We start from the raw sequence: 12733 nt of genomic DNA, 5'->3' as shown, positions 1-12733 counted from the left end.
CTTTGTGGATTTCTGTGGGCCTCTCTAGCACTTTGCTTCTTCCTGTTCTCATGTGGTCTTCATTTACCATGGTCTCCTATTCCTTGTTCTCCCTCTCTGTTGTTGATCCAGCTGGGATCTCCCGCTCCCCCAAGCTCTCTTTCCCTCGACCCTCGCCTTTCATTACCCCCACTCATGTCCAGGCTGTTCATGTAGATCTCATTCCATTTCTCTGTCATTGGGCGATCCCTGTGTCTTTCTTGGGGTCCTGTTTTCCAGGTAGCCTCCCTGGTGATGTGAGTAGCAGACATGAGATACCACCTTACGCCTGTCAGAATGGCTAAGATCAAAAACACTGAAGACACCTTATGCTGGAGAGGATGTGGAGCTAGGGGAACTCTCCTCCACTGCTGGTGGGAATGCAAGCTTGTACAACCACTTTGGAAATCAATATGGCGCTTTCTTAGAAAATTGGGAATCAATCTCCCCCAAGATCCAGCTATACCACTCTTGGGCATATACCCAAGAAATGCTCAACCACACCATAAGAGCACTTGTTCAGCTATGTTCATATCAGCATTGTTTGTAATAGCCAGAACATGGAAACAACCCAGATGCCCTTCAACTGAAGAATGGATAAACAAAATGTGGTACATATACACAATGGAATACTACTCAGCAGAGAAAAACAATGGCATCATGAGGTTTGCAGACAAATGGATGGATCTAGAAAAAATCATCCTGAGTGAGGTAACCCAGACTCAGAAAGACAAACATGGTATGTACTCACTCATAGCAGGATACTAGACATGAAACAAGGATGAATTGTCTAAAGCCTACTTTTAAGAGAAAACTCCACCTTCTCCCCTCTCTCCCTAGTCAGAGGTAGGCACCTCTCCAGCTGGAGCTCTCTCCCTCCCTATCTTTCTCTCTTTCCCTCCCCCATCTCTTCCCCCACCAAATAAAACTCTTCACTGAGCACTGTCTGCCTGGCATCTCTGTCTCTCACCTGCCATAGGCAGCCTTGGCTCCACTCGCCAGGGACTCGGAGTGCTGTATAATAACAGAACATTTGTCTGTCTCCTGGAGGTGTTAATGTGCAGGAAGGCAGCCAGAATGGGGAGCCCTGAAGTATAGTGCCCCACAGTCAGGTGGCCAAAAAGTTGGGTTTGGTGCTCTCTGTTAGAAACCCCATTAATCTGTAAGAGGAGGGAAGAGGATGAGGAGTTTAAGGCCAGTCTGGGCTACACTGAAAAGACAGAAAGAGAGTGGAGCGGTGGTGGCACACGCCTTTAATCCCAGCACTTGGGAGGCAGAGGCAGGTGGATCTCTGTGAGTTTGAGGCCAGCCTGGTCTACAAAGCGAGTTCCAGGAAAGGCGCAAAGCTACACAGAGAAACCCTGTCTGGGAAAACCAAAACAAAAAAAACAAACCAAGTGAGTTTCAGGAAAGACTCAAAGCTACACAGAGAAACCCTGTCTCGGAACCCCTCCCCCAAACAAACAAACAAACGAAAAACAAAACAAAACGCAGAAAGAGAATGGAAAAGAACTATGCTTATCCCCCATTCTGTTGTTGTATGTTGTCTTTTGTTCTGCTTCAGTCATCTTTGATGCCCCCACAGTGCATCCCAGCCTCAGTACCCTGGATCGCCATCTGCTGCCCATTCCCCAAAACTCCCTTCCTCTCCCCTTGGCTTTGCATATATTGCTGCTTTGAAAACTTTACATATAACTCACTGCGATGCACAAGTGGGAAGACCATGTCAGATTAGCTTCAGGTCACTTGGATGTTGAGAAGTCTGAGCCAACAAGAGCTGAGACAAGACAGTATCTTTCCATTCCTGTGTACAGTCAAAGGACTGCCCTGACCATGATCTTGAGGACCAGATTAATGGAGAAGCAGAGAGGCACATCACAGACAGAATATCAGGTTCTCAGCATCTGACCATTACTTTGTATGTAGGAGAAAGGCCCTGAAGAGCCAGTTCTGCCAGTCGGTGGTGGCACATGCCTCTAATCCCAGCACTTGGGAGGCAGAACTAGGACAATCTTTGTGAGTTCGAGGCCAGCATGGTCTACAGAGTGAGTTCCAGGACAGCGAGGACTGTTTCACAGAGAAACCCTGTCTCAAGAAAGAAAAAAAAAAAGAGGGGTTGAGGATTTAGCTCAGTGGTAGAGTGCTTGCCTAGCAAGCACAAGGTCCTGGATTCAGTCCTCAGCTCTGAAAAAAAAAAAAGAGCCAGTCCTGACAGGAGCTACAGATTGAAATGTAGAACACTCTTTCTGACTCCACAAGACACTTAACCTCACTGTGCTCATCAATGTCAGCCCCCATGTTCTGTCCCCACTGCATGCAATTTCATTTCCACCACACTGAGCTGTGTCCAGAACCATGTGTTCTAGGGTCCCCTGAATGAGAGGCCTGTCCCTGTGCCTTCATTTCTTAGTACCCAGAAGGAATTTACAGTGAGCAATCACAAAGTGTTGTCTCCAGTTTATAGAAATAACGCTCACAACAGTCTAAACAGGGATTGTTACCGAAGCAGACTGACCTGAGCTGCCTTACATTGGCAAGTGTGCTCTTCAGGTAAGCACAACATTGGGAAAATTCCACTACCTTGATATAACCAGAGTGATCACAGACCCCTTTAGGAGCAGGGTACAGCTCCTTGTTCAGCTGGCTTAGGTTGGCAGTGTGGTACAGAAGGTCTTTCAGGGCATTGGTGGAAATTTCATTGTCATAAAGATTGATGCTGGTCAGCAGGGAACATTGGCTCAGGGCAGGGAGAAGGACCCTGAGGTCAGGGTCCTTCATCCTACAGTCTTCTAATTCCAGGGTCAGCAGAGTGTCCGCAACACTCTGTAAGAAAACTTTGAGAGGCATGAAATTCAAATCACTTAAATTGACACCTCTCAGGTACAGATGTTTAAGCTGACAGTGACCCCACTGGGCAAAGGAATCCAAGTCCGACTGTGAGAAATTGCAGAAAGAGATGGACAGGGACTCCAGTGGTGTCTTCAGTCACATAGGGAGAGAACAAGGGGTTATTTTGAAACACAATGGTGGGTTGTCCTAGCAGTAGAGGGGACCACATAGCCAGGGTCAGTGTGACCACGGGATGGCCATGAGCATACAGAATAATCCACTAGTCTTCTTACTCAAATCACACCACTCAGGCTGGAGAGATGGCTCAGCAGTTAAGAGTACTGACTGCTCTTCCAAAGGTCCTGCGTTCAATTCCCAGCAACCACATCGTGACTCACAACCATCTGTAATGAGATCTGGTACCCTCTTCTGGCCTGCAGCCATATATGCAGGCAGAACACTGTATACATAATAAGTAATAATAATAATAATAATAATAATAATAATAATAATTTTTTAAAAAATCACACCACTCTTGCCCTAGGGAGTCATCTTCATGGTGCAGACTGGCTCATTCCACAGCTACCTTTCCTATTCTTCAGTGACAAGCAGAGACCCAGAGTTGCTATGGAGACTATTAGGTTAGAGCAGCCATAGGAAGGAGAAAGATAGGACCCATATGGCCATGTCAGGCTGCCTCCTGAAGAATCATTGACTCCCTGTCACAGTGTCTGCACCTGTTCACTCTTCAGCCCTGACTCTGACTCTCGCTCCAGCTTTTCCATGTCCTGTCCACTTAGCCCACTCCTGCTCTCAATAGAGCCTTACACTGTTTGGGAACTAGACTGGGATGTATTCTCCCCGATCAAAACACAGAGCTCACCTGGGAAACTCTGCAGGTCTGAGTCCACCCTATGCAGTGCCCTCTTCTTTTCCTGTTCCTCCACATTAGATCAGACAGGATTGCTATGGAGGAAACCGCAACCCACCCTCCCTAGATCTAACCCACAATGCCTTCTACCCTGTCAGCTCTGTCCATACAAACTACCCCACTTCATCGCTCAGCTTTATGAGTGGTCATGTGGGCCCTTGAATCAGTTAACATGGAATAAGCTCATCCTTACATGTTCATTGTGAAATGCACAGAGGTCTGCAGATCCCAGGTGCCCACTGCTCTCTAGTGTATAAAGAAAGGTTTGCTCTGGTAGCAGGAACTGCTCTCCATCCTTTCTTACCTAAGCAACTGTTCCATGTGGTCATTGAGGAAATAGACATCATCTATGGTGACATGCTTGAGACGGTTGAGTTTGGAGAACTGAGAAATGATCTTGCGGACATACTTCTCTTCTCTGTCATGGTACTGCCAGTTGCAGGAGCATGGGCGTGGTCTTGGAAGACACGTACTAGCAGGATTTTGTGAAGATTTCTCATCTTCCTGATGAAAGGTACAAAACTGGCCATTGTGGAGAGATTACCCACTGTATTCAGTTCCAACTCCTTGATGAACTCCAGCTGTAAACTTTGGAAGACCTTCTTGACAGTGCCGCCTTCTTCTGTAACAATCCTCAGCCTCACACAGCACAATTTCAGAGAACTCCTTTTCATAACTGCCAATTTCAACAAGTGCATTTGGTATTCATCCGCAGGTAGGTGAAGATCAGTGACAACCTGCAAACGCTGCCTCCGCAGTGTGCGTTGAGGAAGAAGGCCCTCTCCACCAATAGCTTCTCAGGCAAAGTTTCTGTTGAGCGGTTTCTACCATCTCTTCCAGTCTACACATCCCAGAAATCATGGAGCACATTCCTCAAGTCAACCACTTGAAGTTTCTGCCCTCTGTGGATAAAAGGGAAGTGTCAGAAGGTAAGTTGAGACCCAAATCTTTTCTCCATCTCTGATGGAGTTTTCCCCTGCTTATCTCTGTCTTCTTCATATTCCTGCTTTTCAGTGCTGGGTCTCCAATACAGAACCTCAAGCTTGTCAAGCATGAGCTTTTTGCCCTAGATGCATATTGGGGACCTGTCCTGTTTCCCTGCAATCATTGCTCTTGACTTCTGTCATCTAGTATTGGGTTTTGGTTTGTTTTTCTTTTTTTCTTTTTTTTTTTTTTTTGGTTTTTCGAGACAGGGTTTCTCTTTGTAGCTTTGGAGCCTGTCCTGGAACTCACTCTGTAGACCAGGCTGGCCTCAAACTCAGAGATCTGCCTGCCTCTGCCTCCTGAGTGCTGGGATTAAAGGCATGTGCCACCACCACCTGGTCATTTTTTTTTTCCGAGACAGGGTTTCTCTGTGTAGTTTTGGTGCCTGTCCTGGATCTCACTCTGTAGACCAGGCTGGCCTCGAACTCACAGAGATCAGCACTCCCTGAGTGTTGGGATTAAAGGCATGTGCCACCACTGCCCAGAATAAACCTATTTTTATTACCTGGTGGAGACAGAGGTACAGGGTCATTCTCCTGTGGCTACATCTGCACCAAGAGCTATCTCATACTTAATTGCTATTTGCTACAAGGACTCTAGAGCTGTCAAGGCCCCTGCAGCCCTCCGGTATACCAGCCAAAGTCTCTGAGCCACCTTTGACCCCATACTCCCCGATCCCAGATGTTCCTTCCATATAAGCCAGTGTGTAGCATTTGGCATTATATGGTCATTGTTTACCTGGAGGGAGAGTTTCTTTGCAGCTATGTGCCTACTCCATCCAACATAGCCTGGTAGATCTCCAAGTTGGAGTTCTTCGTCAGCAACCCAACAGAAAGGCAAGGGTAGGGTCAGTCTGCCACCAGGGCCTAATCATCTCTGTTTTTCTCTGAGTGTTGGCCTCCATCAGCAGAATGGGAAAGAACTCCATTGGCTGGTCCTGCAGAGTAGAGATGGCCAAGGTCTCATTTCTCACTAAGCTTTGCACTGCCAGTTGCAGGAGTGTGGGTGGGGCCTGGAGGCTAATTCCGATGGATGTTAAGGGAGATGATCCTGGGGAAGAATTTAGTAGAAAATATATTTTCAGTCTGTCTCATGAAGATTTCTCCCCCTCACAGTGAGCATCTGTCACGACTCTGGCCTTGATGGAGACTTGGGTTAACTCACCACAGCACTCTTTGGCAGTCTCAGAGGCAAATGCTGCTACCCTGGTAGCATGTGGGGCCTCTCACAATCATTCCCATTCACCAGTGTCCCATCCAGTTCCAACCTTTGCTACTCTGAGTCCCATAACCCTTTGGAAGGGAGAAACTGGGAAGAAAAAAATCTAAGCCCCATTTCTTATGGCAGAAAGGATACTAACCCCTTTTCAGAGACAATGGAAGTATTATATGTACAACCTACCCATATTAGGCTTTCAACAAATTGATCCTGCCTGGTAAAGACTGAGAAGAATCTGTGAAATGGGAGCATTGCTTTTAATTTTCAAAGATTTAGAGCCTGGTTTAGGGAACGTAGCTATGTCAGACAACTTTGGAGTATAGAGTTCCCTGGGTATGTGCTAGGGGACTAGTGGGGTGCCCCGGCCAGCAGGTCTTAAACGAGTACTCGACCACCCTAAGGACGGAATGTAGGGACGGAGATACAAGGAAATACACGAAGTCAAGATTCTGATCAAGGTGCAACTTTATTTTTCTCCAGGAGGGTTTATATAGTTCCTGCAGGGTCGGGGGAGCAAGAAGTTGTCATCTGCATAAGGTGGGGCAAGCTAACAGGATGTTTGCATAGTATGTCCACAGGGTTAAAGGGTCAAGGGCTCTGACTCAATGTCCTGTTGCTAGGCAACCTGACTGTAAGACAATCCAGTTCCCTGTCTTATGAGGGTCTGTATTTTTCCATTAACTAGAGATTCTATCCTTGTCCCTGACAGTGGGGTATCATGTCCTTCTAGTAACTTATTTGTTTTGTTGCAGGGTCTCACTGTGTAGCCCACAGCTGGCTATGTAATCCAGGCTGGACTCAACTCACACTAAGATCCTAAAATTGTACACTAGCCAATCTGATGTGACCTTATTGCTCAGCATGTTCTGAATCAAACATTGCTTTTCAAATACTGCATGATGTCTGTCTGGTTGGCAAGAAACTAAAATTTCATTACTGTAGAGACAGATGCAGGAGGATTCCATACAGTCTAGTCCATACTTTAAGTTTGAGGTTAGGCCAGTATTAGAGGCTTCAAAAACAACCCAAATAAGCAAGAATGATATGGATTGATGAGTTCCTTTGTTTTTGCCTGAGGTTGTTTGGTACTGGGGTTTGATCCAGGCTGTGGCCTGTGGTAGAGAAGTGCTTTACCACTGAGCTGCATTCAACTTAATCATTTCCTTAAATTTTATAGAGAGACCAAGTCACTACATGTACCCCAGGCTATCCTAGAACTGTGAGACCAAAATGAGCCATCTTAGAAACCAAAATGCTTTCACCCAAAAACTAAGGCCTAAGATTTCTCCTTCTAGGAATAGGCCAATAGTTACTGAAACAAGTCAGTCCAGATTCCAGAAACCAGGAAGTATAAAAGTACAGAGTCACAAGGTAGTCATTAGGTAATGACTGCCGGACTGTAGTGTTGGACCCCAAAGTTTAGGGTCTCAAGTGGTCGCCCCAAGAATCCAGACTCCAGTCCAGTTGATGCAACAGCACGAGGATTTATTAAGCTTCTATATAGAAGGGCAAACTCTGCTCCTAAGAGCAAGAGGCGCATCTTACTGCAGCCCCATAAGGGCTTTTAAAGGAAAAATCCACAAAACCCACAAGATTACAATTCCCATACAATTTCATGGCCTGATCACAGGGTGATCACAGAGAGGGTATAGTTACGTAAACCTCGAGGGGGTTATCAGGGCGGGAGTGGAGCTTACACACAGGTCACAGTGGTCCTTCCTGGAACACCTGCAACTATCCCAGTCACAGTGGAGCACATCTCTTAACAGAAATCTTTTTACATTGTTATATTGTTACAGGGGTGATTGAGTAGTGGCTGAGTCAGGTGGCCCTTGGAACTAGATTTTTAGTTTCTCATTTCCTGGTGCTTGAAGTTTCTCTCTTTCTGAGGCTTGGGGGTGTAAGCCTGAAGGGCTAGGGTCTTTCATATAGAATGTTCCAACCCTGGTTTCCAGGGTAACTGACCATAAAAATGTCCCCACCTGAGGGCAGCCAATGAACAATGGTGGCAGGAAACCACCTCCGTAGAAGTAAGATTAAGCCATGATTTCTAGAAATCCCCTAGAAGCGAGCCAATCAGAATAGTATCCTAAATGATGTAACCTTGTGATTTTTCCCTTTAAAAACTGAGCTTGCAGACAGGCGGGCACTTGCTCCAGCTTCCACTGCATTGGATGTATTGGATGAAGTCCCTGCCTAGGTTTGTATTGCTTTTGGATATCCAGAATTAAATCTTGCTTTTGCATTCTGGCATGCTCGTCTTTGGTGGTCTCTCTGGGGGTCACGATCTGGGCACAACAGAACAGGGAATGGTTTTCCCTCACATCTCCAGTGCTAGGATTACAGCATTGTGCAAGCAGCCTACTTAGCTTCTTTTTATGTCAGTTAGAGGAGTGAACTTGTCCAATTGACCAGGCTGAAGCAACTGCCTCCAATAAGCACTGTCCAAAAACATCACTGTGTCTTGTGGCCCCTCGTGAAAAATCCATCCCCAGGCTTTTTTTAAAAACACTGTTAAAAGTTATTTCAATTAGCTGGGTGGTGATGGCATATGCCTTTAATCCTAGGACTTGAGAGGCAGAGCAGCCTGGGTTACAGAGTGAATTCTAGGACAACCAGGGTTACACAGAGAACCCTGTCTCCAAACACAAAACAATTTCTTTTCAATGAAATCACAAAACTGCCACCTGTGAAGTCTAATTCCTGGGATTACAAACACATTCAATAACAGTGAGACCATAACTGAAACCAGCATAGCAGAGAAACACGGACAGAGCTATCAGGAGTACAAGACCAGCCTGGGCTGGCGAAACCTTGTCTCGAAAACCCTCAAAGAACTGAACAACCTAAAATGTAAATTACAGTCTATCAGTTATCTCATTAAAACCAACTAAATCTCTGGGTGGGGGTGGTACACACCTTTAATCCCAGCACTCAGGAGCCAAACCTTACATAAATCCCGGTGTGTTCAAGGCCAGAATGTTCCAGGTCTACAGAATGAGTTCAAGGACAGCCAGCCCAACACAGATAAACTCTGTCTCAAAAATCAAACAAACAAAAAGCTTAACTAAATCAAGACTAACACACAAACAAAAAATCCAAGCCTGCCTCCTGAAGGAATTTATTTCAATTTTAGAAGATATTGGTTGATTTTATGAGCTAGATATGAAATAACAGGTCTGTGACCTCCATTCCACCTCTTGTGAGGTACAAAGAGGAAGACTGCTCCTTCAAAGTCAGACTGAATTACAAAGAGTTCATGACCTAATGAGATTCCATCCCAAATAAAAGTTCTAAAATGAACACCTATTTTGTTCTTTGTTTTAGTGAATTCAAGACAGGCTTTCTTTGTATAGCCCTGGCTGTCCTGGAACTAGCTCTGTAGACCAGGCTAACCTTGAACTCTCAGAGATCCACCTGCCTCTGCCTCCCATGTGCTGGGATTAAAGGCATGTGCCACAGCCACCACCTATAAACACATATTATTCCATAATTAGGAAGTGGAGGCCAGAAGATAGTTCAAGTTCATCCTGTGTTACATATAATCTCTAGGTCAATCTATTCTATATTGTTATCCTGTCACCAAACACTAGGGTAATTTTATAATACAGTTAGAGTTTTGATCTCCACACTCAGGAGGATCAGGCCAGTGAATTCCTGCAGGTTTGAGTCTAAAGAGGACCAGAGAACCAGACTATTTCCAAAAGCAAAGAAACAAATTTTCAATGTGCACCAAGCAAAGTTATATCAAGGCACTGAGAACCTCCCAACAGGAATCCCAAATGTTGGGGGCTGAAGCAGAGGACCTGCCAGGGATTCAAAGGTTCATGGTTTACAGAATGAGTCCTTGTTTCAAAATTAACCAACACGAGGTAAGTAGTTGATAAGAATCTGAAAATGGTGAAGCATGCAGGTCATTCCAGCGCTCAGGAGGCTGAGGCAGGAGGATCTTGATTCCCAACCCAGTGCAGCTACCTAGCCAGGTTTGGAGAGTCTGTGCAGCACAGTGAGGCCCTGTCTCAACACCCAAAATTAAACCAAGGGAACACAGACGCCATTTGAGAAGAGAGCAGACCTGGGTTTCGAAGCCCAATGTCTGCTGTCCATGTGAAGAGAGTGATTTCTGTGTGCCCTGCACTGTCTTGTGTCTTAAATGTCTCTCAACAAGTTGGAGTGTCCTGATGGAGGTTAAGGACTTACCTGGCCTGGACATGGGTGACAGGCTCCAGAGCTCTGAGTGTCTTCTCTGACTCAAATGGCACTTTCACAAAACTTTCTCCTCTGACCCCTTAGCAACAGCACCACCAACCAAAGCTGCCATCTGATTGGATGATTTTGCTCCACCCATTTAATCTTTATGGAACTTATTCCTCAATACACATTGGGCTCCATGGGGGAAGGAAGAAACAAAGAGAATTCTGAGCCTAGGATGAATATCAGGAGTCCGTGCATGAATTCACTTCACAACACTGAGTTCATTTACTTTTTATTTTTTATTTTTTATTTTTTTGGTTTTTCAAGACAGGGTTTCTCCGTGTAGCTTTGCGCCTTTCTTGGATCTCACTCTGTAGACCAGGCTGGCCTCGAACTCACAGAGATCCGCCTGCCTCTGCCTCCCGAGTGCTGGGATTAAAGGCGTGTGCCACTACCGCCTGGCTCTCATTTACTTTTTAAAAGTCATTCATTTGTAGCTAGAGTTTACTGCCTTGTCCACAGTCAGGACAAATCTCTCTCATCCGCCAGTCCCACTGCTGCTCAGACCCAATCAAGTAAACACTTGAGACTTATATTGTTTACAAACTGTATGGCTGTGCCAGGCTTCTTGTTAACTGTTCTTGTATCTTAAACTAATCCATTTCTATAAATCTATACCTTGCCATGTGGCTCATGGCTTACCGGCATCTTCACATGATGTTTGTCATGATGGTGGCTGGCAGTGTCTCTCTGACTCAGCCTTCCACTTCCCATAATTCTCTTCTCTGCTTGTCCCGCCTATCCTTCCTGCCTGGCTACTGGCCAATCAGTGTTTTATTTACTAACCAATCAGAGCAACATATTTGACATACAGAATATCCCACAGCATTCATTTATTTGCTTATTTATGCACTTGGCTTATACTTTACTGCTGTGATGGACTCTTAGTTTCTAGATAATCTTGTTTTGGACTCTCAGCAATCCTCCTGCCTCACCTTTCCTTTAGCTGGCTGAATTTTGTTTGTATGTTCCCCACATTGTTCTGTATATGAGTCATGCCATGGTTTATCTGTGCCTGATACTAGACAAAAAGTAAGAAAAGAAGCTGAAATTCTTATTGTCATGACTGTGAGTGTGTTCTGGAGTTCAAGGCAGAACTGGTTTCTCTTTCACTAATCTACTGTGGCAGCTCTGAGAAGACTGGGGTGTGAGGCTGGAGAAGGAACAGTTCAAAGTCATCTTCAGCTAGCACAGCAAGCTTTAGCACAGCCTGGACTAATGGAAATGATTTTTTCTAACTTAAGTAAAAACAAACCAAAAGGAACAAGAAAGGCTTTGAGAGAGAAGCTTCCCTTAGTTCCCCAGGGGGTAAGGGTGTTAGATAAAGGATCTTGCTGCAACCTGCTTGGAAAAGAGGAAATGGAGACTGGGTGGGGAGCAGGGTGTGGTGGGCCACACCTTTAATCCCAGCATTCAGAAGGATTCCTGTGTCTTAAGGTCAGCCAGACCCACAATCCAGAGCTTCACAGTGAGACTTTGTCTCAAAATTTAAAAAAACAACATTTTTTTTTCATTTAACAAGGGGGCTGGGCAGCTAGCAAAAGGGCACATTTGGCAATGGTGCTTGGCATTAGCCTAACTACCTAAATTCAGTTACAGGAACCGCCATGATTGAGAGAGAGAAAGACTGCCCTGGTTGTTCTTCCACCTCAACATGTATGCCCCATGCCTCCCCCCAAATAGAAATAAATACATACTAAACAAACAAACAAACAAATAAATAAATAAATTTAAAAAATATATGGTGGCAGGGTGGTGATGACTCATGCCTTTAATCCCAGCACTTGGGAGGCAGAGGCAGGCGGATCTCTGAGTTCGAGGCCAGCCTGGACTATAGAGTGAGTTCCAGGAAAGGCACCAAAACTACATGGAGAAACCCTGTCTGGAAACACCCCCCCCCCAGTGTGTGTGTGTGTGTGTGTGTGTGTGTGTGTGTGTGTGTGTGTGTGTGTATGCATATGCCGGGCAGAGGGTGGAACAAGGTTGTCACTGATTTAAGGAAGCTGAAGAAGACTGTCTTCAGATTGAGTCTAGCCTAAACCACAAAATGAAATTTTCCTTACATAACCAATGAACAACAGTAAGAGCTGGGACTCAATACAGAGAGTATCTTCACATCCAGTCAGGAACTCCGAGGACTGAGCCAGGAAGAATGATATGATTTACAGGGGAGTCCAAGCTACATAGAGGGACTCTCCCTTGAAAATAAAAAAAAAAGTGAGGCTATGTTGTGGAATGTTCTCCTGGTCCCCAAGAGCCATAGCTGTGGTTACTTGATCATGCCTATTGACCTTCCATCTTAGGAGGGAGTTGGAGTGACATTAGATCCTCACCTGAGGTGCCAGCCACTTCCTATGCTCCTATCCCAGCTGTATATAATTCTGCCCTGACTGCTACTGGTCTGGGGAGACGAGTATATTGGAGGTTAGTGGAAGGAAAGACTCCATCTAAGAGGTATGGAGATGTCATGTTGGGTGAGACTGAGTGATTACTGTTCAG

General features: G+C 45.4%; 1 pseudogene; it reads right to left on the bottom strand.

Moving 5' to 3' along the window:
• Positions 1–1173: 1173 nt before the first annotated feature.
• LOC128096182 (preferentially expressed antigen in melanoma-like protein 7) lies at positions 1174–11843 on the bottom strand (annotated as a pseudogene).
• Positions 11844–12733: the final 890 nt, after the last annotated feature.

Source organism: Peromyscus californicus, unplaced genomic scaffold, assembly GCF_007827085.1.
Source record: "Peromyscus californicus insignis strain IS unplaced genomic scaffold, ASM782708v3 Scaffold_5__1_contigs__length_169319896, whole genome shotgun sequence".
Classification (NCBI taxonomy): domain Eukaryota; kingdom Metazoa; phylum Chordata; class Mammalia; order Rodentia; family Cricetidae; genus Peromyscus; species Peromyscus californicus.
Note: the sequence above shows the minus strand (reverse complement) of the source record. Positions and strands in the feature narration are given on the sequence as shown.